This window comes from Artemia franciscana, chromosome 12, assembly GCF_032884065.1.
Source record: "Artemia franciscana chromosome 12, ASM3288406v1, whole genome shotgun sequence".
In the NCBI taxonomy this organism is placed as follows: domain Eukaryota; kingdom Metazoa; phylum Arthropoda; class Branchiopoda; order Anostraca; family Artemiidae; genus Artemia; species Artemia franciscana.
In genome coordinates this window covers 3335065-3361113 of record NC_088874.1, presented here as the reverse complement: position 1 = coordinate 3361113, position 26049 = coordinate 3335065, and the positions used below count along the sequence as shown (strand labels likewise).

The window sequence follows — 26049 nt, the reverse complement described above, 5'->3', positions numbered from 1 at the left end:
CAAAGGTTACGAGCCTGAGAAAATTTGCCCGATTTTCAAAAAAAGTGTGAAAAACACACCCTAAAATTCATAGAATCTTAATGAAAATCACATCATCAGATTCAACATATCAGAGAACCCTACTGTAGAGGTTTCAAGCTCCTACCTGGAAAAATGTGGAATTTCGTATTTTTTGCCATAATAAAGATCACAGATGCGTTTTTTTTCCAGGGGTGATCGTATCGACTCAGTGGTCCTACAATATCGGGAGAGGCCATACCTTTTGAGATTTCATGACCCCCCCCCCACAGCCCTTCGGGAAAGGTCTTTAAGTTACAAAATGTATCCATTGTTTACTTGTAGTATTTGCTATTGGGAAGTATGCATACATTTTTCAGGTGAGTTTGGCGAATTTTCAACAGGTGAGATTTTCCACGGGGACAATTTGTCGTGGGGAGGGAAGTTTTCAGAGGATTGATTTTTCAGGAAAATTTTGACACTGGTGAGATTTGCCAGAATTCCTATACGAGATTCTTCTTGCGTCTTGCTTTCTCTTTGTCGATTCAATTTTACGCGTGGAGATGTTAAGCATACATGCCTGGGTAAATTTTCAACATAATTGTTCAGCCCTACCGTAGAGGTCTCAAGCTCCTACCTGCGAACTAGTGGAATTTTGTATTTTTAGCCATAAGAAAGATCACGGATACGTGTTTCTTTTTGATTGTTTGTTTTTCCCAGGGGTAATCATATCGACCCAGTCGTCTTACAATATCGAGAGAGGGTTCATTCAAGCTGAAACTAAAAGTTCTAGTTCTCTTTTTCAGTGATCCAAAAAATAAAAGGGCAACTAGGGCTCTTTCACGGCCCTTTTTCTCAATTACATAAAAAAACTATTTTTTTTAACTGAAAGTAAGGAGCGACATTAAAACTTAAAACGAACAGAAATTACTCCGTATATGAAATGGGTTGTCCCCTCCGCAATCCCTCGCTCTTTACGCTAAAGCTTTTAATTGTTTTAAGAAGCAGAATTATGGCAAAGAGTCAAACTTTTTTGAGTTGGTTAAGTAAAAATTTACAAACCATATTTGAAGTTTGAAAATTAAGCGGTGCTCAAATTTGAAAAGAAGAACTTGGGTGAAAAAAGCAGAAACTAAGCTAAAAATATGTGGTACTAATCAGATTAAGAAGATATAGTTTTTCTTTGAAGGCACGCCTTTGCGAATACACATATTATTAATGTTTGAATTTTTGTGGAGAAGAAGCGTACTGAATTTAACTAACTGTTTTTTTTTTTTTTTTTATAAACTGCTTAATTTTGAAACAGCCAAAGGAAAATCTCAGATGAAAGAATAGGCCTAAGATGAGTCCAGGTTTTTTTTTGTTTTTTTTTTTTTGACGTCCTCGGTAGTTGAATAAACTAAAAACTAATGTTAAGTGTCTTACATTTTTAAATTTTTCCTACTTAATTTTTTCCATCTTTGCAAATATACATATTATTAATGTTTGAATTTTTGCGGAGAAGAAGCGTTCCGAATTTAACTAACTTTTTTTTTTTTTTTTTTTTTTTTTTTTTTTTTTTTTTTTTTTTTTTTTTTTTTTTTTGATGCAACGTGGAAGCATTGATAAAAATGTGATAATACCCTAGAAACTTCTTAATTTTGAAACAGCCAAAAGAAAATCTCAGATGAATGAATAGACCTAAGATGAGTCCAGGTTTTTTTTTATGTCCTCGGTAGTTGAATAAACTAAAAACTAACATTAAGTATCTTCCAGGTTTAAATTTTTCCTACTTTAGGGAACCCCAATTTCAAATTCATGGAGCAATGTAGCTTGAAAAATCTAGAAGACTCAAAATTCCCCCCGCCCTCTTCTCCCAGTAGTGAAGAAGAGTAAACTAGCATATATGTTTGCTTAGGTACTATATAATACAATCAAAAATACTAGGAGAATATTTGATAACATTTCCTACGCTATTCCTGTAACCAAGGTCGTATCCAGGGAAGGGGATTTACCCGGCAGGTTTGAAACGACTAACCTCCCAAAAAATATTTTCTCCAACTCGTAAACACTTAAAAACATACATACATGCACATTTTGATTCGTCTTAAAAATCTTGTACCCCCCCCACCCTGAAAACAAAATACTGGATACGCCTTTGCGCATAATGCTTCAATGATCTAGTAAGACAACTTTCGTAATTATAAGTAAACCTGAATTTCAAATGGAGCCGCTGTTGTAGTTTCCTAATTTCTGTTAAATTTTTAATCTAACTAATGTCAGTCAGGTTTTACCTATGAGGAGGAAATATTTTGGACCTATTTTCATTTTCTAGGGTACCTTGGATGACCTTTTGCTTTATTAACGCTTGAGATATATCAAATGAACCAAGAAATAGGCTCTTTCAGCGGTTACTAAACATGGAACATAACGTCCTGCAATATTGAATTTTTATAAGGGATAGAAAAATCCATCATTCATGCATCTGTTGAACTAAAGTTTTGGCTTTTCTATAAGATATTGCAATATAAAAGGATACCAATATAGAATAACAAGAGCTAAGAGCTCATATGGCACTTGTGACGAGGTCGGAAGAGCCGAGAGCTCATATGGTACGAGGTCGGAAGAGCCAAGAGCCAAGAGCTCATTTGGCACTTGTGAGAAGGTCAGAACCTAAAGTTAGACTCGGTACTAGAGTTATCGAATTTGCTGTACTTTGTTTATTGGCAATTATTATAAACCAGACTTTAGAATAACATCAAAAATTATTACCTTACCCTTTTGTATTATCGACACCGTTCTTTATAGGTAGGAATTTTTTCATACACTTCAGTTACAATTTTATCCTTATCTTTTGACATAGATTCTTGAATGACTTCCATTTCTGCTCATCAAATTCATGGAAAACGTTTTAAATACGTATTTAAATTGCGCATTAAAACCCGCGTTGTCTGTGCCCAAAGGACTGGGAACTAATTAAAAGTCAATAGCTAAAGTTCATGAATGTGAAATCATCATTGATGACTGTCACAGTGTAAAAATATTTTCGCTTTACTGTGCTGACTGCATAGATGACTGGAACAGTTACATCCGCAGGACTTTGCTTCTTAGGGAATTCCAATTTCGTCAGCAATAGTTACAGCTTAGGGGTATAAGCCTAGAGAAGGAAACATGTTAAGAAAACATTTCATAATAAGCACAATAGCTGTAGCAAACACCTTTTGCATGGATCTCCCCTATACTTTACCGCCAACCCCCCTTCCCCTAAAAAGCAAATATATAGTCCAAATTATATAAAACCAATGCATTCTGTCACCCATCACTTGTTTTCCGGTTGTTCTTTTAAACAGTTAATTCAATTAATAAGTACAAGGTATGAAACAAGAGAGACGCATTGGGGGAATAGAGGGGAAATATATAATTTCGACTGTATATTTACACATTAAGGGGGGGGAGGTAAAATATAGGGGGTTCCATGCAAAACCTGTTTGCTACAATTGTTATGCATATTGTAAATTGTTTTCATATCATGCTTCCTTCTCAAACATGTTTCCTTCTTAAATCGTAAGTTAAAAATACCTCATTTTTATAATCTTTCAGAATTAACCCTCGCCCCCACTCCCCCAAAGAGAGCGGATCCGCCCTTCCAACTCCCCAGAATGTCACAGGATCTGGTCGGAATTTGAAATTAGAACTTTATAGCACAAGATCCTTCTAAATATCAAATTTCATTAAGATCTGGTCACCCTTTCGTAAGTTACAAATACCTCAATTTTCAAAATTACCTCCCCCCTCCCAATTCCACCAAAGAGAGCAGATCTCGTCCAGTTATGTCAGTCACGTATCTTAGACAGGTTTCTATTCTTCCCATCCAGTTTCATCCTGATCTCACCGCTTTAAGTATTTTCTAAGATTTCTGGTCCCCCCAACTGCCCCCCCCCAAATACGTTTGATCCGGTCGAGATTTAAAATAAGATATCGGAGTTACGAGGTCCTTCTAAATATGAAGTTTCATGAAGATCCGATCACTCCTTCGTAAGTTAAAAATACGTCATTTTTCTTATTTTTCAGAATTACCTCCCCCCCCCCGCAATTGAGCGGATCCGTTCCAGTTATATAAATTACGTATGCAAGACTTTTGCTTATTTTTCCAATCAAGTTTCATCCCAATCCCTCCAATCTAAGCGTTTCCCATCATTTTAGGTCTCCCCACCCCAAACTTCCCCCAATGTCACCAGATCCGGTCAGGATTTAAAATAAGAGCTTTGAGACACGATATCCTTCTAAAAATCACATTTCATGGAGATCCAATGACCCGTTCGTAAGTTAAAAATACCTCATTTTTTCTAATTTTTCAGAATTAACCCCCCCCCCCCAACTACCCCAAAGAGAGCGGATCCGTTCTGGTTATATCAATCATGTATCAAGGACTCGTGTTTTTTTCCACCAAGTTTTATCCCGATCCCTCCACTCTAAGTGTTTTCCAATTTTTAGGTTTCTCCCTCCCAACTCCCCCCCCCCCCCAATGTCAACAGATCTGGTCGGGTTTAAAATAAGAGCTCTGAGCCACGATATCGTTCTAAATATCAAATTTCATTGAGATCCGATCACCCGTTCGTAAGTTAAAAATACCTCATTTTTTTATTTTTTCAGAAATACCCCCCCCCCCAACTACCCAAAAGAGAGCGGATCCTTTCCGTTTATGTCAATCATCTATCTAGGACTTGTGTTTATTTTTCCCACCATGTTTCATCCCGATCCCTCCACTCTAAGTGTTTTCCAAGTTTTAGGTTTCCCCCTCCCAACTCCCCGCCCCCATCACCAGATCCGGTCGGGATTTAAAATAAGAGCTCTAAGACACGATATCCTTCTAAATATCAAATTTCATTGAGATCCGATCACCCGTTCGTAAGTTGAAAATACCTCATTTTTCTAATTTTTAAGACTTACTCCCCCCCCAACTACCCCAAAGAGAGCAAATAAGTTCCGATTATGTCAATCATGTATCTGGGACTTGCGCTTATTTTTCCCATCAAGTTTCATCCCGATCCCTCTACTCTAAGTGTTTTCCAAGATTTTAGGTTTCCCCCCTCTTTACGCTAAAGTTTGACTCGTTCTCACAACTTTACTTTTTAAAACCATAAAAAACTTTAGCTTTAAGAGCGAGGTGTTGAGGAGGGGATAACCCCTTTCATACTCGGAATAATTTCTGTTCGTTTTAAGTTTTACTGTCGTTCCTTACTTGCAGTTAAAAAAAAAACTGGTATTTTTTATCTAGCTACTATCAGCGGTAATAATTAGGTTTGTGTGATATTGTAAGCGATTCTCGGTAATTGCTAAGCGTGTGTCAGAGGGCAGAGGAAGGGAGGAATGCCAAAGGGAAAGGGAAGAAGGGAGGCAGCCAAGGGGAAGTAAGGGGGAAGCGAATAACCCGACACTTTTGCCCCTTTCCGTGTTTATCCGCTGGTGTGTTAACTTGTTCTTATTATGTCAAATTTTGAGCCACCATTATAAAGGAGAGTCTACCTTAAAAGCAGTCATATCAAAACCCAATCAATTCTTTAAAGATGGGACGATGGGTTGCCTCTCTTCACTAACTCTGTGGTAAGCACATCCCACTAAAGATTTTGCTGCTATCTAGCCCTGCTTACCGTAAAATTTTACCCCCAGAAGCCCTGAGAGTCAGCCGTACGAGACAAAAACTAAAAGTTGTGCCTGTGCTTGCTCGGACAATCACTACCAGAACTCTTTCGTCCCTTTTTTTTACGTCAATATATAATAGTGCCTTTTTTATTCTTTATTTCTTATTTATTTCCACATTTATTTATTCAGTTTGCTGACCAGCTCTTGCAACATTTTACGGTTTTATACATTTTTTCTACTAAGTTTTATTTCTAGCACGATCAAAAGTTCCTCAAATGGATTAAAATATAGAATTCCCATGGACGCAGAAGTAGAAATCACATGCTTCTATGCTTATCAGTATAATCCTAAAGTGCCAAAGACAGTGAAAATATTACTGCTGCTTTTAACAATTCACAGCTGCGCCAAGCAGTCTACATCCCAATCAATTCCAATCAATTGCGTGATGTCACTTTTTATGATATGACTGACTTTTTGTTTTAAGAAAAGTTTATATTCTGTTTCTTTTGGGATTTAATCAACTATGTGATTTCACGCTCCTCTTATGTTTTCGAATCCTACTCTTATTTTTATGGGATCCGTGTTACAAAGCAAGGTCAATCTGATATATCTAAAAAATGGCCTAGCACGGCTTGAAAAAAAACCATGACGGCCTCGTATGCCACGATGGTGTCTTTTGTAAACCAAATTGTGTTCGAGGTAGTTTTTTCATGTAGAATTCATATTTTGGGGATTATCGGCAAAAAAATTTTACCGATAATTATTTTTTGCTGAATTTTTTTCTTATACTTCCAACTTTTTTTTCAACTGTGAAAGAACACCTTTAACTGAATAAAAGTTTTAAAATGAAATCTGATTTTTAAATTAACCAAGTGGAAACTTACACTGCCATAAATATGCATCTTAAAAATCAGAAAAAATATAATTTTACTGAAAAAGACTTCCATATATAGTTTCGCAGCTTTTTACTTTAGCAGGTATCAGATAAAAAAAAAGAATGTAAGTGAAAAATCAATAAAAAAAAAGCTACGAATGTATGATGCCTAACAGGTTTAGAAGTTGTTGCTTTTCTTTGAAGGTATAGTTGTCTTTGAGAATCAACAGATTGTTGGTGTCAGATTATTATAGAGGAGAACACTCTATGAATTTTAACTAATTAGACTTGCTTTTTTCTTTTCACATTCCAACATAACAACGATAGCAAGGATTTGATGCTGCTCTAAAATCTTAATTATTCTGAAACAACCAAAAGAAAAATTAATGAAAATCGTAATTTTCAGGTACGAATAAACCTAAGATGGGCCCAAAGGGAGGGGGGCAAAAAAAGTTTCTATTTTTTGTCCTTGGCACCTGAAATTACGCATATCGTTTTTGATCTTTACTTATTTTCCTTTTTTCTTATTCTTTATTCTTCTTTTTGCTTTTTTCTATTTCACTATTTTTGAATTTTCAGGCATTCCACCGGGCTGTCTTTGTGAATATGACAGTCAGGTATACTATCATATGTCTTGATACTTTAAAATTGTTTTCTATAATACCGTAAATACCGACAGAAAATACGACCATCTTTTTCAATAATAAATCGGAAACATTTTGAAACTTTAGAAAACCTTCAAAAAAGAAATAAATTAGCAAAAATACTTAAAGGGAAGTTACATAGCTTGCCACTTGTATACAAAACACCACAAGGTAACGAATCTCTCCAAAATGGAAGCTTGTTAAGACAGGGTCCATCATCCTAATCATGATTGCAAAATATACTGCAACCTAGTAAAGAATGAAATCTAGCCCATAGTAACAAAAAAGTTCATCATAGGAATATCCATAGCCAAAAACCTTTCATAGAAAAATTTCTGTCCCTAATCCTAGGCAACAAAGAAAATATCTTCTACGTATAGAAAGCATGATATGTCTTCTTTTTTTACATCACTGCAAGTGGGGCTCTGAAACATCACCAAGAGATCTTTAAAAACTCATTTGATTGGAAATTGTTACATCTACTGCTTTTTATTATTAACAAGAGATAGGGGTGAGAGGGGTCAGGTCCGTCATAGGAGCTGGTCCGAACATCGGCTCTGCAAACCGCATTCTTGAGCTTTAAACTACGTGCCGTTTATTTTCAGAACCCGTAAACATACAAGGATCTTCTGTAAACAAAATTCTAGCAGTTACAGTCAAGCATTTAAAGTAAACGGAGCTAAGAGTCACTGTTTTGCATGAAAGTAAGTTTCACGGAATCTCTTTGACACCTTGTTTTCGTAATTTAGAAACCAATTACACCGTCGTTGATTTTTCCGTAGATATTAAAACATTGAGGCTATCATGTGGCACAAAAATATCAAAAGATCGGATCAGGAGCATGAGAGCTACAAATTTAATTCTGAAAAATGGCACTATAGGCAGGTTCGAACAAAAATGATTGGGGCAGGTTTGGACATGTCTGGACCTGAGTACCCTATCTTTCACTAAAATATATTTGTATCTTTTAAGAAGCCATTATAACTGGAGTTTTTGGTTTTAAGTCTTGCAAACTTGTCCTACTTGTTAACGAAGTCACTTTTCTTTCAGACATGCTTTAAACTTACAAGCCAAAACGCGAAACACCCACTGTTTAAGACAAAATTATATCAGCTACAGTCAGAGCTGTAGAGACAAAAGAAAGACGATCAGAAGTGTATCTGCTACATTCAGAATTCCGTGGTCAACAATCGGTGACAATTTCGCCACAAGCGTTAGAAGGGTGCGTTTTCCATACAAAGTTGCAACAATATCAGAAAAAGAGGTTCCTAACATGGGAACATGAATCGAGGGATTATCCTCACGCAAGATCTTAACAAATGAGCAAGAAGCCTCTCTTAAATGCTACCTCTTAAGATCGTCACAGATACACTGTGGCTTAACTCAACTTGTCTTCCCACGCAAAATCTACAAGCCACCCTTCCTCTTTGGAGCCCCCCGCCCCTTGGCAGCTTGGGTCTAGCCCAGACAACAGGATGGATGACAGTTAGCACTTTCATGGAGATTATCAAGCATTTCAAAAAGCATTTCAAGCAGGTGCACCAAGTAAGTCCCTGCACTTCTGCTACTAGATAATCATGAAAGCCACATTAGCCTGGAGATCGTTATTTTGCAGTATAAAGCAGTATTGTTATACTTTTATTCCAAGCTCACTACAGCCATTGACTCCAACCACTAAATGTTGCCGTGTTTGGCCCCCTGAAAGTGGCACTAAAGATCTTTCCGCAACCGGATGAACAGTCACCCGTTCCAGAGGATCCAAATTACCGACATAGGTCAGTTAGTCGGTAATGCATATCCAGTGGCTATTACCATGGAAAATATCACATCTGATTTCACTTAGCTGGTATTTGGCCGTTCACTACAACTACATTTAGCGACGATGATTTCTATGCTGCATCAGTTAGTAACAGACCAGAGCAGCTTTCATCACCAGTAGTGGCAACTGCGAGTCCAGAATCTTTTTTTTCGACATCTGTGAGTGATATACTAGAACAGCCTTCAGCTAAAGGTCACAAAAATGACGATACAGACCAAACATCCATCTTATCTCTTGGATCAGCAGCTGAAAATGCTCCACATCTGCTCCCTGAAGACATTAGATCATATCCAAAAGCTCCATCCTGCAAGACCAATGGTAAAGGTGGCAAGAAAAGGGCTTCAAAGGCACTCACGGATACTCCTGAAAAGGATACAATCGAAGCAGCTTCAAAAGCAAAGACAATCAAGCTAAAGGAGAAAGAAAAGAAGAAGAGAGCAGAGGAAGAAAGGGAAGGAAGAAAAAACCCAAGAAGTCCTTGAAACCTATTCTGGAGGAAAACGAATCCTATTCAGACCCAGCAGTAACTCAATATCAGGATGAAAGTGACTTGGACCAGAGTTTAAATTTGGAGCAGAGCCTGGTGATCTAGAGACAGTGCTTCCCGAGGATTTCGTCTTAATTAAGTTTGAGAACCAAAACTCCTTCATCTACAATGATGGAGAAGGATGAGCTCAAGATCAAGCTTACGAAGAAGAAATTAGGCACCAGCCTGAAGTTCATTTTTCCAGATGTGGATGACATTGCTCAAGTTAATATTAAAGACGTAAAGCTCAAACTACCCTGTCCAACAATTACTAGGGATCTACTACTACAACCATTTACAACAGTTACCACTGGAGTTACTCAGATTGCCTCAGCAATAACGTTTGGGTTAAATCTGGGCAGTATCCAGAACCTTCACTAGAAGGTTCAAGTTTTTTACCTTTTTTACATTTTTACTACAGAATGTTACTATATATCTGAAATAAAAGCAAAATGAAAATTTGACCCACTCCTGAGTATGGGAAAAATAGGTGCCCAGAGCTCCCCCATCATGTCCAAATCTACTCCCGGTCTGAGGCAGGTCAGGAAAAAATAGTTCATGGGAACCTGGTATATGCGAAGAGAGGGATGAGGGTAACGGGATTCATATCATTCTATCTAATATCATTCTAGATAATCGGACAAAAATGGATTCGGTTGCATTTCAAAAAATTCTTAAGGTGCCAAAAAGAAAAAAACGTAACGAACCTGCCCCCCTCTCCCCTGATATGAAATTCAAATGCTATTTTCGACGAAAATTGCATGATGACGTAACCTACTTGCTTTTGACTAGTAATTTAATACACATATCTTTTGAAAAGTTGCATCTCTAAGGTATAATGTCACATTTTAGCAACTCCACGGCCTGAATCCCTTTGGTGCGTTCCTTACAATTTTTTTAAGGACTTACCGCACTCTCTTGAAGTAGCTGTTGTAGTGCTTCATTTTGTGCAATAATTTCTGTTGTATCTGTATATTCTGAGCAACTGCCGATTGAAGGAAAAGTCGCTGCATAATTTACTGCATAGCGGTGATGTTTTGCATTTCAAAGCCACCTGGAGTTGGCGACATCATTCCTGGTATTACTGACGGTGGAAACGGATATCCTATAAAAGTTTGTAATTTTTATTGAAATTTTTGGATATTCTATGGAACTAATAGTTATTAAACTAGATGAACTTAAAAATGCTATAAAATACTTCATACTTAAAAATGAAAGGTAGAGGATCTTGGAAATTCTAAAGAACTTGGTGATAGCCTATATCACAAAGCGTTATAGGAGTTGATAACCGTCTTTACGACCGAACATAAACAACTTCTAAGACCATAATGGCTATACATGGCAAGATAAAAATAAATAAAAAAGAATGGAGAAGAAAAAACAAGAATAATTCCTGACAGTGAAAAAAGGAGAGATAAATTGCTCAACAACCCTCAGACCAAAGGAAAATAAAATTAAAAAAATGTAAGACAAAATAAAACAAAACAAACCTTAAAATAAGCACTAAATTAAAAGAGGCTCTCTTGGAGTAACGGTGAAGTAAAAATAGAAATGCTGTTGTTTTTTTTTGTTTTTTTTACTTCGAGTTAATTTTTTTTTCCATTTTGATCAGTTGAATATAGGCTGTGAAAGAAAATAAATATATATAGTAATACAAAAACAATCCATGTAAAACAATAAAAAATATGTCAAAAGCGAAGACTTGACTACACAATGACAAATGGCATTATCATTTCAGGCCCCTCCTCCCTCTCATATGAGTTGCCCATTCACCTCGGCTACAAATTCAGTTGTTATGCCTTTAAGTTCAACTCCAATTTGTTCATTTGAAGTCTTTTATGTAGTTCAATAAATTTAATTTTTATTTTATTTTAGTAGTTCTTCCTTTTTTCTCTTTTCTTCCTAAAATGTTGTTGTATACTACAATAGTTGTTTATACTTTTATAATTTTTGTGTTTTTTACTTTTTCTTATTTTTTATTTACAATTTTCAGTTTTTCATTTTCATTGTTTACTTTCTCATTTGTCGGTATTTTTCCGTCCATCAAGGCCGTGTCCAGGAATTTTGTTCAGGAGGGGGGGAGGAGAAGGAGTTAAAAAGTTTTAAAAAGGCATCAAAATTGGTTCATGTGGAATTTTCTTACGTTTTTAAGAGTCAGACAGAAACTTCGGGGGAGGGGGGTCAAACCTATACCACTACCCCACCCCCCAGGGTAAAGCCTTGCCTTCCATTATAAATAAATTAAACATAAGGCTACAACAGGCCAAAGAGCCTGGTTTATCCACCCTTCAATACCACCCAAAAATGGTAAAGCATAAAGGAGAGGCATAGGCTGTGATAAAAACCTTTACCTGTACTGATAAAAAAAAAAGAAGCTATAAGCAATGCAATTCACCAGGCATCATAGAAAAGGCTATAATTGGTGAAAGGGATGCTTCTGGTGTATTCACTCTCGAATCACAACCAAAAAATGGAGCAGCATATGGAAAGGGCATTGGCTGTGATGATGTTAAGTTTAGGTAATCTGATCCAGAGTAGCCGAAAGCAGTAGAAGCCCTCGAGTACCCAAAAGATCTTTCGTTTAGTGACGACAACGGGGCATGGAATGGCGGTGAGCCAGGTGCATTTTTTGTCTAACCAAATCAGGAGTTGGTGCTGTTGGTAAAGCGTCAGTGACAAGCAAAGCAAGCGTGCAACACACACAAAGATATATTCAAATAAGTATACAAAGAGCGCGAAACGAAGGATTTTATACTTTTTGTGGGTATAATGATGGCAGTATTCAGGGGGAGGGGCCACCCAGTTGGAGCCCCCAAATTTTTTTTCGTCTGACACGTAAAAAGTAACAAAAAATTCATGTAAACTAATTTTCAGTACATTTTTTTAAGTTTTTTTTTGTATATCCCCCCTTGCTGATAAAATTCCTGAATACGCCTTTGAAAATAAAAATGGTTAATCAAATCACAATTGGTCCATAAACACATAATTTAGACCCCCCCCCGTGCCCATTTAATTATCATATATATTTTTGAATATTATTTGGACTCTTCAGAGGCCAATTTAACCAAATCCAAAGAAACCCTCCAAAAAAACTAAAAAAGAACATTTAGTACCAATTCAAATTTTATTGCAACTAGATTTTCATGGTAAATTATTATTTGCTTATACCACCCATTGATGTGCATCAACGAACGTCCATAATGTTCATTAATGTTCATAATGTCCATCAATAGAAAGACCTTTTTAGCTGTTTCAAAAATGGTCCTTCAGGAAGTGCAATGAAAAGAGAAGAAATATCTATCTAAAAAGAAGAAAAAAGACGAAGAAATAATGTAGATTCTCACCGAAAAAGGAAAAAAAGAAAAAGAAACCGGTTTCAGTACCATTTGTTGCTAAAGTTCTTACAATGAGTTCTAGGGACTTTTTATGCCCCTGTAATGCCAACCCGAAATTTTTTTCTATAAGTCATAAAATGGCATAGTGTACTGGAAATATTTTTTTTTACGAAACTTTTTTGTTCAGATTACATTTTGGAGCTTCACATACGCTTACGTTTAATATTCTACAAGAACTTCAGTTAAAATTTAGCAAAACCAGTAGGGTTTCAGGGACGTAGACCTTCCATTTACAGGATAATTCTAGTTCGTTTGAAATAAGCTCCTGTTCGTTCATGCTGGAAATAGAAAGAAATGTCCAAAGATTTTGGTGTATTTTTGTCTGCTCGAACATAAGAAAAAGTCTTTAATATGTTTTAGACTCAAGTTAGTAAAGCATAGCTAATACCACTTGTAACAATTCTCTGCACCATTAAGCCATCTGAGACTCGTCCTCCGTCCCAATCTATCAAAAGTCTCTGTCATGAATCACCTATGTAAATTATACTTTCAGCTAAATCCTTTTACATTTCAAGTCTTTGTCTGTGTGTTTTTGCGTAAGTGAGTGCCGAGATACTGAACTCGGATGGTAATGAACTTTTATTTGATTCATTTTGTTAGTTGCGATTTGTCTGTTTAAGAATGAAGAAGGGATTTTTCGTATTTTGGAATAGGGAGAAATTAGTCGGCAGCAGCCTCCCTCTTTACACCCTCCAATAAAGTTCCGATTTCCTTTAAATCTTTTCTTAGATCTCTTGCCACCCCATTTGTGAACGACCTGTTATTTGTTTAGCCCTAGATGGATGGCCAAAAAGGACAATCTTTGGCAATCTGTCATCCTTCATCTACAAAACGTGTCCTAAACATCTCAATTTTTTTATCTTTAGGGCCCAAACAAGCAGGATAGGACCACAACTGAAAGTAAGCAGCGACATTAAAACTTAAAACGAACAGAATTTACTCCGTATATGAAATGGGTTTTCCCCTCCGCAATCCCTCTCTCTTTACGCTAAAGTTTTTAATTGTTTTAAAAAGTAGAATTGAGGCAAAGAGTCAAATTTTAGCGTAAAGAGCGAGGGATTGCAGAGGGGACAACCCATTTCATATACGGAGTAATTTCTGTTCGTTTGAAGTTTTAATGTCGCTGCTTACTTTCAGTAAAAAAAAACTAGTTTTTTTATTTAATTTCTGAACGTTTTGAATCAATACATTTTTGATTTTGGCTCACCGCACATAAATTATTAAAATGAAATTTGCAGATTAATTCTTTTTTTGGCTAAATGGCTTTCTTTTAGTTTTGAACAGACGATTTTGAGAAATAAGGGGTGAGGAAGAAGGCGTAGTTGCCCTCCAATTTTTCGGTTACTTAAAAATGCAACTAGAAGTTTTAATTTTTAACGAACATTTTTATTAGTAAAAAATATACGTAACTTAAGAATTAACTTACGTAACAAACTGTTATATTCTTTTATTTTTATTATGTATATGAAGGGGTTTGTCCCCTCGTTAATACCTCGTTCTTTACAATAAATCTTAAGTTTCGTCCCAATTCTCTAAGAATAACCCCTGAATCAGAAAGGCCGTAGAATAAATAGTTGAAATTACTGACAATACTTTAGCATAAAGAGCAAGGTATTTATCTCCTCCTAAATACCTCGCTCTTTATTCTAAAGTATTTTTAGAGCCCCTTATATGCGTAATAATCTCTGTTCCTTTTAAGTTTTAATGCCACTCCTTACTTTCAATTGAAAAAAACTTTTTCATGCTAATTGTTTCATTGTTTTGTTTTTTTTATAGTAATGCTAGAAAATCCTGCGTCCTTTTCATTGAATTTCTCTTCACCCATGACATATTCCTCAAAGGAAAGATCCTCCCACATAGCCCCCTCCACTTAACCCCATCTCCCAAACCAAAAAAAAAATCCCCCTGAAAACGTCTGTACACTTTCCAATAACCATTACTGTATGTAAACACTGGTCATAGTTTGTAACTTGCAGCCCCTCCGCCAGGGACTCTGGGGGAGTAAGTCATCCCCAAAGACATAGTTGTTATGGTTTTTGACTATGAGGAACAAAATGGCTATCTCAAAATTTTGATCCGTTGAATTTGGGAAAAAATGAGCGTGGGAGGGGGCCTGGGTGCCCTCCAATTTTTTTGGTCACTTAAAAAGGGCACTATAACTTTTCATTTCCGTTAGAATTAGCCCTCTTGCAACATTCTACGACCACTTGGTCGATACGATGACCCCTGGGGAAAAGAAAAAAAAAACAAAAAAAAAAAAATAAACACGCACCCGTGATCTGTCTTCTGGCAAAAAATACGAAATTCCACATTTTTATGGATAGGAGCTTGAAATTTTTGGAATAGGGTTCTCTGATACACTGAATGCGATGGTGTGATTTTTGTTAAGATTCTATAAGTTTTAGGGGGTGTTTCCCCCTATTTTCCAAAATAAGGCGTATTTTCTAAGCCTCGTAACTTTTGATGACAAGCACTAAATTTGATGAAACTTATATATTTACAATCAGCATAAAAACCCGATTATTTTTTATATCTTATAGCATCAAAAGTCCGATTTTTAGAGTTTCGTTTACTATTGAGCCGGTTCGCTCCTTACAACAATTCGTTACCACGAACTGTTTGAGAGAGCTATTATTGATTATTAATGGTGGTTTAGCTCATGCTGAAATTTTAAATCTCGGTTTAATTCGAAGCGTAGCTAAGGCACTCCATTTGGAGTAGAATCGATAAATTAAACGAAAACTTACCAGGTATGAAGTTTGATTGTAATTCTACTCCAAAGAAGGAGTGCCAGCGTAGCTGAAAGTTCAACTACCCTCCCTTTTCCCCTTCACTTTGAACAATCAGCACTTCATCATGAGCTTAACAGCCGCCTACTACAGGACTTAAATTACTGATGTGGCTATTGAACTATCAGCTATGCTGGCGCTCCTTCTTCGGAGTAGAATTACAATCAGACTTCAAACTTGGTTTAATTTATGAATTAAAACAACTTTGCATTTAAATCACTTGAATTAAATGAATTGACATTGAATTGAATTATTGACATTTAATAGCCTTGAAGTATCAAAAAAATCAACAAAAGTAATGCTTTGACAGCGAACGAAATGGTTCATTTTCACAATCTGTGTCATAATCAAAGATCCTTGTTTTATTTCAATTCCTAAATCCTCAGACAATTTTTCTACTGAGTTTCTGGCAGAATTTGAAATTTACTACAAGCCACTGTAAGGACAGTTACCGGCCAAGACGTGTTTTGAAACCTTGGTGCTTCGACAGGAACAAAAAAAAGACATTAAGCAGACGCTTCTTTTATTCGATTTACGTTGTAGGAGATAAGGAATTTGGTCTCGCTACAGAAATAATTTATGAGAGGAATTCTAGTTGTTGTGAAAAGTTGTGAAGCTCATTTACCAGAATTCCTGGCAAAATATTAATCAGACAGTTCGTGGTAACGAACTGTGAGTACGGAGCGACCCGGCAAAATAGTAATTGAAACTCTAAGAAACAAAAAGGTACCTCAGAGGGATTTCAAATATATACAATTCACTAAATTGCATGTTTTTTTTGTATCAAATAATATTTTTTCTTATGTTGAAACAACGAATAAATTTGAAATAAAATTTCACCTTCATTAATCAACTTCGCATTTAAGCAGTTGGAGAATAACTTTGAATTACAGAAAACTATAAAAGTAGTGCTTAAATAGTAAATAAATGAATTTTCTATTTTTGATTTCTACAGTAGCAGATTTCTAGCTGAATAGTTGCCAGACAATCCTCTTTTCATAAATGATGTTTACTCAATCAAGAGTTGAAAGACGTTTAACCCCTCTCCTCATTTTAAGAAAACACGTGCCCTCCAATTTTTGGTTACTTAAAGGCAACTAGAACTTTTTACGAACATTTTATACGAATATTTTTTTTAGTTTTTTTACGAACGTTTTTATTAGTAGTAAATATGCGTTAATTACGAATTAACAAACGTAAAGAGCTACTATATTCGGATATTTTATTACGTATATGAAAGGGTTTGCTCCCTTGTTAATACCTATCTCTTTACACTAAAGCTTAAATTTTGTCCCAATTCTTTAAGAATAACCGCAGAATCATAAAGGCCGTAGAATAAATAATTGAAGTTGCTAATAGTACTTTAGCGTAAAGAGCGAGGTATTTAGGAGAAGATGAACAACTCATGGGCGTAATAATTTAGGTTCGTTACAAATTTTAATGCTGCTCCTTAGTTTTAGTTGAAAAAACTTTTTCATATTTATTTTTTCATTATTTTTTTAAATAATGCCAGGAAATCTTGCACCCTCTTCATGGAAATTCTCCTCCCCATGAAAAATTCCTCAAAGAAAGGATCCTTCCACGTAGCTTCCTCCCCTCAACCCCCCACCCCCCGAACTACAAAAATCCCCCTGAAACCAATAACCATTACTGTATGAAAACACTGGTCAAAGTTTTTAACTTGCAGCCCCCCCTGGGGATTGCGGGGAGTAAATCATCGCCCAAAGACCTAGTTATTATGTTGTTTGACTATGCTGAACAACAAAATTTTGATCCGTTGACTTTAGGAAAAAATGAGCGTGGGAGGACGCCTAGGTACCCTCCTATTTTTTTGGTCCCTTAAAAAGGGCACTAGAACTTTTAATTTCCGTTAGAATGAGCCCTCTTGTAATAATCTAGGACCAGTGGGTCGATACGATCATCCCTGGGGTAAAGAAAAAAAAAACAATAAACATGCACCCGCGATCGGTCTACTGGCAGAAAAGAAGTTCCACATTTTTGTAGATAAGAGCTTGAAACTTCTAAATTGCGTTTCTCAGATACGCTGGATACGATGGTTTGATTTTCGTTAAAATTCTATGACAATTGGGGGGTGTTTCCGCCTATTTTCCAAAATAAGACAAATTTTCTGAGGCTCGTATCTTTTCACGGGTGACACTAAATTTGATGAAACTTATATATTTAAAATCAGCATACCAATCCAATTCCTTTCATGTATCTATTAGTATCAAAATTAAGTTTCTTAGACTTTCGTTTACTGTTAAGCCAGGTTGCTCCTTACTGCAGTTCGTTACCACGAACTGTTTGATAAATGCTACAAAATAAAACAATCGAAAAAAATAAAAGTAACAAAATAAAAAAGGGGATTCCAATTACCTGTCAATCCTTCTTAAGATCCCTTCCCAGGCAACTTGGGGAAAACATGCCCTTCAGCTGGTCCTTTGGGTGGATATAATGATAGCATGGTAGTTGGATAGAGATTTTGATGGTGGGAGGAAAAACTTTTATAGCTGTAAAAAGAATTCAAATATCATAAATGGTAGTAAATCATCAAACTGGGCTCTTTTGAAAGTCAAACACCTGGAAATCCCCCTCCACTTCCAATACCCATTCTCATCACCCATTCCATTATATGTCCATCATTCAACATGGGAGGGACTGTGCCGTCCATGTAAAAATTCATAAGCAAAATAGGCCCAGGTGCTTGAAAAAAAAAAGAAAAAAAAGAAAGATATTTAAACTGAAATTATGGAGCAGCGTAAGACCTTAAGGCGAACAGAAGCTAATCTGTACATGAACAGCGTTGTCCCCTACTCAATATCACGCTCTTTGCGCTAAAGTTTGACGTTTTGTTCCAATTATTTAAGAATGACTCCTGAAACACGAGGGCCATTTACTACGAATAATTCATGAAATAAACAAATTTTCTTATAAGTGAAAGTAAACAGCCGCATTAAAACTCAAAATAAACACAAATCGTTTCGTATAAGAGTTGGAGGAATAAATATCCGTACATGTGTATTAAACTGACAATCCACAGTATTTTTTTTTTCAGTAAAGTGCAAATTATGTTCTTATCCTGAGAAAGCGAAGCCATGGGGGTTGTAAGTATTCATGTTATTATTTATATGAGGAGAGTTGCTCCTCCCCAACACCTCGCTCTTTACGCTAGAGTTTTTTTTAGTTCTTAAAAAAAAACTTCTTATTGTTCTAATTAAAAGAACATAGTGTTTACGAGTCATTCTTAAAGAATTAAATAAAAAAAAACAAGTTTTTGTAATGGAAAGTAAGGAGCGACATTAAAACTTAAAACGAACATAAATTAGTCCGTATATGAAAGGGGCTTTTCCTCCTCAACGCCTCGCTCTTTACGCGAAAGTTTGACCCTTTCTCTTAACTCTACTTTTTAAAACAGGAAGAAACTTTAGCGTAAAGAGCAAGGCGTTGAGGAGGAAAAGCCCCTTTCATATACGGAGTAATTTCTGTTCGTTTTAAGTTTTAATGTCGCTCCTTACTTTCCGTTACAAAAACTTGTTTTTTTATTTAGTTTCTGGACGTTTTTGAATTAATGCATGTTTTGATCTCGGTTCTCCGCAAATAAATAATTAAAACTAAATTTGCATATTAATTAATTGCAATTAATCGGAATATTTTGAGAAAAAAGAAGCGAAGGAGGAGGCCTAGTTGCCCTCCAAGTTTTTGATTACTTAAAAAAGCAGCTAGAACTTTTAATATTTTACAAATGGTAAAAAATATACGTAACTTACGAATTAACTGAGGTAACGAATTTCTATATTCGTATGTTTTTATTGCGTATATGAGGGGGTTCAACCGTCATCGATACCTCGCTCTTTACACTAAAGCTTAGATTGTGTCCCAATTCCTTAAGAATGACCTCTGAATCACAAAGGCCGTAGAATAAATAGTTGAAATTACTAAAAATACCATAGCGTAAAGAGTGAGGTATAACGAGGAGTTAAACCCCTCATATGCGTAATAATTTTTGTTCGTTTTAAGTTTTAATGCTGCTCCTTACTTTCAGTAGAAAAAACTTTTCATATTTATTTTTTCATTGTTTATTCAAATAAAACTAGAAAAGCCTTCGCCCACTTCATTGAAATTCTCTTTTCCCATGATTAGTCTCTCCATGTAAATATCCTCCCACGTACCCCCCCCCCCTCAACCCTCTCCCCTAAGCCAAAAAATCCCCCTGAAAACGTCTGTACACTTCCCTCTAACCATTACTATATGTTAACACAGGTTTAAGTTTTCAACTTGCAGCCCCTCCCACGGGGACTGCGGGGGAGTAAGTCGTCCCTAAAGACATATTTATTAGGTTTTTGGACTATGGTGAATAAAATGGCTATCTCAGAATTTTGATCTGGTGACTTTGTGAAATAAATGAGCGTAGGAGGGGGCCTAGGTGCCCTCCAATTTTTTTAGTCACTTAAAAAGGGTACTAGAACTTTTAATTTCCGTTAGAATGAGCCCTCCCACAAGAATATAGGACCACTCGGTCGATACGATCACCCCTGGGAAAAAAAACAAAAACAAACAAATAAACACGCATCCGTGATCTGTCTTCTGGCAAAAAATGTCAAATTCCACATTTTGGTAGATAGGAGCTTGAAACTTCTACAATAAGGTTCTCTAATACGTTGAATCTGATGGTGTGATTTTCGTTAAGATTGTTTGACTTTTAGGGGGTGTTACCCCCTATTTTCTAAAATGAGGCAAATTTTCTCAGGCTTGTAACTTTTGATGGGTATAACTGATCTTGATGAAACTTCTATATTTAAAATCAGCATTAAAATGCGATTCATTTGATGTAAATATTGGTATCAAAATTATTCCATTTTTTAATCCATTTAATCCATTTTTTAGAGTTTCGGTTACTATTGAGCCGGGTCGCTCCTTACTACGGTTCGTTACCACGAACTGTTTGATTGGGATAGAATTCAAACTCTAGCGTAAAGACCAAAGTATAGAGGAGGAGCAACCATCCTCGTATATGAAATACTCTGTGTTCATTTTAAATTTTAATGTGGCTCCTTACTTTCAGTTAAAAAAAATTAATTTTATTTCTGGTCGTTTTTTTTTTAAGATAATGCCAGAAAATCTGGCCAAACCTCTATGGAAAAATCCCTCCTCCTGACTGATTTATTCTCTGGACCAGTTTTTCCACATTGTGGTACGCGTACTCCTGGGGGTACGCAAAACTTTTTAAGGGGTAAACAACCAGCCATCAACAAAATAAAATAAAAAGGCCCTTTAACTCTAGGACTGGCAATTTTATTTATATTTTAGCAATAGTTTACTTGGTACCGGTAGCTGAGAACGGGTACTTAAAATGGTTTGTGGGTAAAAAAAAGGTACAGTGTCTAAATAAGTTTGAGAACCACTGCTCTAGACAATCCAATACTGTTGAAAATTTACCCCAGACGTGTACTGTTAACATCTCCATGCGTAAAATTGAAGAAAGCAAGACACAAGAAGAATATCGTATAGGAATTCCTGCAAATCTCACCAGTGTAAGAAATTCCCTGAAAAATTCACCCCCTGAAAACTTCTGTCCCCGTGGAAAACTCCACCTGTAGAAAATTCGCTCCACTCACCCGAAAAATTTATGCATACTTCCCAAAAGCAAATACTACATGTAAACAATGGACACACTTTGTAACTTTAAGACCTTTCCCCAGGGGCTGTGTGGGGGGTCGTCTCTCGATATTGTAGGACCACTGAGTCGATACGATCACCCAAGGAAAAAAAAACAAAAAACACACATCCGTGATCTTTCTTATGGCAAAAAATACAAAATTCCAAATTTTTGCAGGTAGGAGCTTGAAACCTCTACAGTAGGGTTTTCTGATACGCTGAATCTGATAATGTGACTTTCATAAGGATTCTGCCACTTTTATGGGGTGTTTCCACCTTTTTTCTAAGACCAGGCAGATTTTGTCAAGCTCGTAACCTATGATGGTTAATACTAAACTTGACGGAACTTACACATTTGAAATTAGCATAAAAATGCAATTCTTATGACATATCTATTGGTATCAAAATTCTGCTTTTTAGAGTTTCGGTTACTATTGAGCCTGGCTGCTCCATATTCGTTACCACGAACTGTTTGATAGGAAAATTCAACTCGATATGTTGTGCAAATGTTTTATTTTTGTTAATTATAATTACTTTAAACTTAGTCTTCTTAAGAAAATAATTAAGGCAATAAGAATACTTAAAAAGCGTGAGTTACAAATTCGTCTGTCTTTTCTTCAAAGCTCCCCTCTGGTTAGTTTCATTACGGGATTGTTTTCTAAATTATTAAATTTTCTGAGAGAGCTGAATGTATAGCCATAATTATTTTCCATAATGTTGTTACTCCCGAGGAAACAGGAAAGAAAGCACAAAAAGCTTCATGCACTGGCTAATTCACGATATTCTTAGAAAGCAGTCTCTTTCTAGAAAGTTTTCAAATGAGCTGCATAGTTCAAATTTTATAATAAAGATGCTCCAATTTGGGATTTATTGCAAAATGGATCGTTGCTAAAAACATTTCCATCGTTGCTATAAAAAAAAAAAAACTAAGGCAATAACTGAAATAATAACTAATAACTGAAATAATCCATTTTTATGCTGATTCCAAATATATAACTTTCATTAAGTTTAGTATTACCCATCAAAGGTTACGAGCCTGAGAAAATTTTTCAGGAAAATTTTTACACTGGTGAGATTTGCCAGAATTCCTATACGAGATTCTTCTTGCGTCTTGCTTTCTCTTTGTCGATTCAATTTTACGCGTGTAGATGTTAAGGATACATGCCTGGGTAAATTTTCAACATAATTTTCCAACCCTACTGTAGAGGTCTCAAGCTCCTACCTGCGAAAATGTGGAATTTTGTATTTTTAGCCATAAGAAAGATCACGGATACGTGTTTGTTTTTGATTGTTTGTTTTTCCCAGGGGTAATCATATCGACCCAGTTGTCTTACAATATCGAGAGAGGGTTCATTCAAGCTGAAAATAAAAGTTCTAGTTCTCTTTTTCAGTGATCCAAAAAATAAAAGGGCAACTAGGCCTCTTTCACGGCCCTTTTTCTCAAAATCCAGCGATCAAAACTTAGAGATGGCCATTTTATTCAGCATAGTTGCAAGGCTAAATAAATATATGTTTGGAGATTTCATAACCCCCAGTGCCCCTAGGGAAAGGTTTGTAAGTTGTGAAATTTGCCCATTGTTTCGTGCAGTATTTGTTATTGGGAAGTATGCATTCAATTTTTGGGTGAAGGGGGCGAATTTTCTTCAGGTGGGATTTTCCACGGGGACAATTTGTCGTGGTGTAGTAAATCCATTTTTTAGAATATGCGTCTTCAAAATACGAAGAACAGTGAAAATATAACCTGTTTTTTGAGTTGGTTAAGTAAAAATTTACAAACCATATTTGAAATTTGAAAATTAAGCGGTGCTCAAATTTGAAAAGAAGAACTTGGGTGAAAAAAGCAGAAACTAAGCTAAATATATGTGGCACAAATCAGATTAAGAAGGTATAGTTTTTCTTTGAAGGCACGCCTTTGTGAATATACATATTATTAATGTTTGAATTTTTGTGGAGAAGAAGCGTACTGAATTTAACTAACTGCTTTTTTTTTTTTTTTTTTTTTTTTTTTTTTTTTTTTTTTTTTTTTTTTTTTTTTTTGATGCAGCGTAGAAGCATTGATAAAAATGTGATATTACCCTAGAAACTTCTTAATTTTGAAACAGCCAAAGGAAAATCTCATATGAATGAATAGGCCTGAGATGAGTCCAGGTTTTTTTTGTTTTTTTTTACGTCCTCGGTAGTTGAGTAAACTAAAAACTAACATTAAGTGTCTTGCATGTTTAAATTTTTCCTACGTAATTTTTTCCATCTTGGCAAATATACATGTTATTAATGTTTGAATTTTTGCGGAGAAGAAGCGTTCCGAATTTAACTAACTGTTTTTTTTTTTTTTTTTTTTTTTTTTTTTTTTTTTTTTTTTTTTTTTTTTTTTTTTTTTTTTTTTTTTTGATGCAACGTGGAAGCATTGATAAATATGTGATATTACCCTAGAAACTTCTTAATTTTGAAACAGCCAAAAGAAAATCTCAGATGAATGAATAGACCTAAGATGAGTCCAGGTTTTTTTGTTTTTTTTTTTTACGTCCTCGGTAGTTGAATAAACTAAAAACTAACATTAAGTATCTTCCAGGTTTAAATTTTTCCTACTTTAGGGAACCCCAATTTCAAATTTATGGAGCAATGTAGCTTGAAAAATCCGGAAGACTCAAAATTTTGCCCCCTCCCTCTTCTCCCAGTAGCGAAGAAGAGTAAACTAGCATATATGTTTGCTTAAGTACTATATAATACAATCAAAAATACTAGGAGAATATTTGATAACATTTCCTACGCTAATCCTGTAACCAAGGTCGTATCCAGAGAAGGGGATTTACCAGGCAGGTTTGAAACCACTAACCTCCCAAAAAATATTTTCTCCAACTCGTAAACACTTAAAAACATACATACATGCACATTTTGATTCGTCTTAAAAATCTTGTATCCCCCCCCCACCCTGAAAATAAAATCCTGGATACGCCTTTGCGCATAATGCTTCAATGATCTAGTAAGACAACTTTCGTAATTATAAGTAAACCTAAATTTCAAATGGAGCCGCTGTTGTAGTTTCCTAATTTCTGTTAAATTTTTAATCAAACTAATGTCAGTCAGGTTTTAACTATGAGGAGGAAATATTTTGGACCTATTTTCATTTTCTAAGGTACCTTGGATGACCTTTTGCTTTATTTACGCTTGAGATATATCAAATGAACCAAGAAATAGGCTCTTTCAGCGGTTACTAAACTTGAAACATAACGGCTTGCAATATTGAATTTTTATAAGGGATAGAAAAAGCCATCATTCATGCATCTGTTGAACTAAAGTTTTGGCTTTTCTATAGGATATTGCAATATAAAAGGATACCAATATAGAATAAAAATGGATAAAAATCTAAAATTCAAGAACAAATATTGTGTGATAGAGCAAAACCTAATTCTATGGGAAAGAAATTAAATTAAAAAAAGTTCCACAGGGGGTGCATAGGGGCGTCAATTCAAGAAAATGTAGGGAGGGGCGTGTTTTAAAAAATATTGACAGGCATTTTGTCATTTTTCAACTTCGCTCAATGAAAATACAAACACGGAGTATTTTTTAATGAAAATGTACAAACTAAGATGTTTTCAAACTCTAGGGGACAATGACTTTCAGTCACTGATGTGCCTGAGAGTGGACCTAGTTTTTAAATATTTTTTTAGCTCAAAAACTCCCTATTTTTATGGCCCCTGATTTTAACCAAGTGACATATAGCGATCGCAAATTCTATTGGTCTGTCGGTCTGTCCGGTTTTGCTACTTTAGGTTCTTCCAGGTAAGCTAGGACGATGAAATTCGGCAGGCGTATCAGAGACCAAACTATATTAAATTAGAAATAGTCATTTTCCTGCTTTGACCATCTGGAGGGGGGAGTGGGGGGCTGGTTAATTCGGAAAAAAGTGAAAAAATAGAAAAAAAAGTATTTTTAACTTAAAAACAGGTAATGGGATCTTAATAAAAATTGATATTTGGAAGGATATCATGGTTCAAATATCTTAAATTAAATCCTGACAAGATCTGGTGACGTTGGGGGGAGTTGAAGGGGGGAAACCTAAAATCTAAGAAAACGCTTAGAGTAAAGGGATCGGGATGAAACTTGGTGGGAAAATTAAGCAGAAGTCCTAGATACGTGATTGACATAACCGGAACGGATCTACTCTGTTTGGGGTAGTTGGGGGGAGGGTTAATTCTGAAAAATTAGAAAAAATGAGGTATTTTTAATTTACGAAGGAGTGATCGGATCCTTATAAAATTTGAAGTTTGGAAGGATATCGTGTCTCAAAGCTCTTATTTTAAATACCGACCGGATCTGGTGACATTGGGGGGAGTTTGGGGGGAACCTAAAATCTTGGAAAACGCTTAGAGTGGAGGAATCGGGATGAAACTTGATGGGAAAAAAAGCAGAAGTCCTAGATGCGTGATTGACAAAATCGGAACGGATCCGCTCTATTTGGAGGAGTTGGGAGGGGAGGATAATTCGGAAAAATTTGAAAAAATGAGGTATTTGTAACTTACGAACGGGTGATTAGATTTTAATGAAATTTGATATTAAGAAGGATCTTGTGCTTTAGAGCTCTTATTTTAAATTTCAACTAGATCCTTTGACACTGGGGGGAGTTGGAGGGGGAAACCGGAATTCTTGGAAAACGTGAAAATTGGGGTATCTTTATCTTACGAATAGGAGATCGGATCTTAATGAAACTTGTTATATAGAAGAATTTTA

At 35.7% G+C, this 26049-nt stretch overlaps 1 protein-coding gene across 3 annotated transcripts in view; it reads right to left on the bottom strand.

The window, feature by feature from the left end:
* Positions 1–26049, bottom strand: part of LOC136033588 (uncharacterized) — a 109445-nt gene that overhangs the window by 70962 nt on the left and 12434 nt on the right. For 2 of the 3 annotated variants that reach the window (XM_065714358.1, XM_065714359.1), the window contains exon 1: positions 2754–3160. The exons of the other annotated variant lie outside the window; for it this stretch is intronic. The gene's annotated coding sequence lies outside the window, so the exon portion shown is untranslated. Of the gene's footprint in view, positions 1–2753; positions 3161–26049 lie in introns of those variants that run through there. 3 annotated transcript variants of the gene reach the window in all.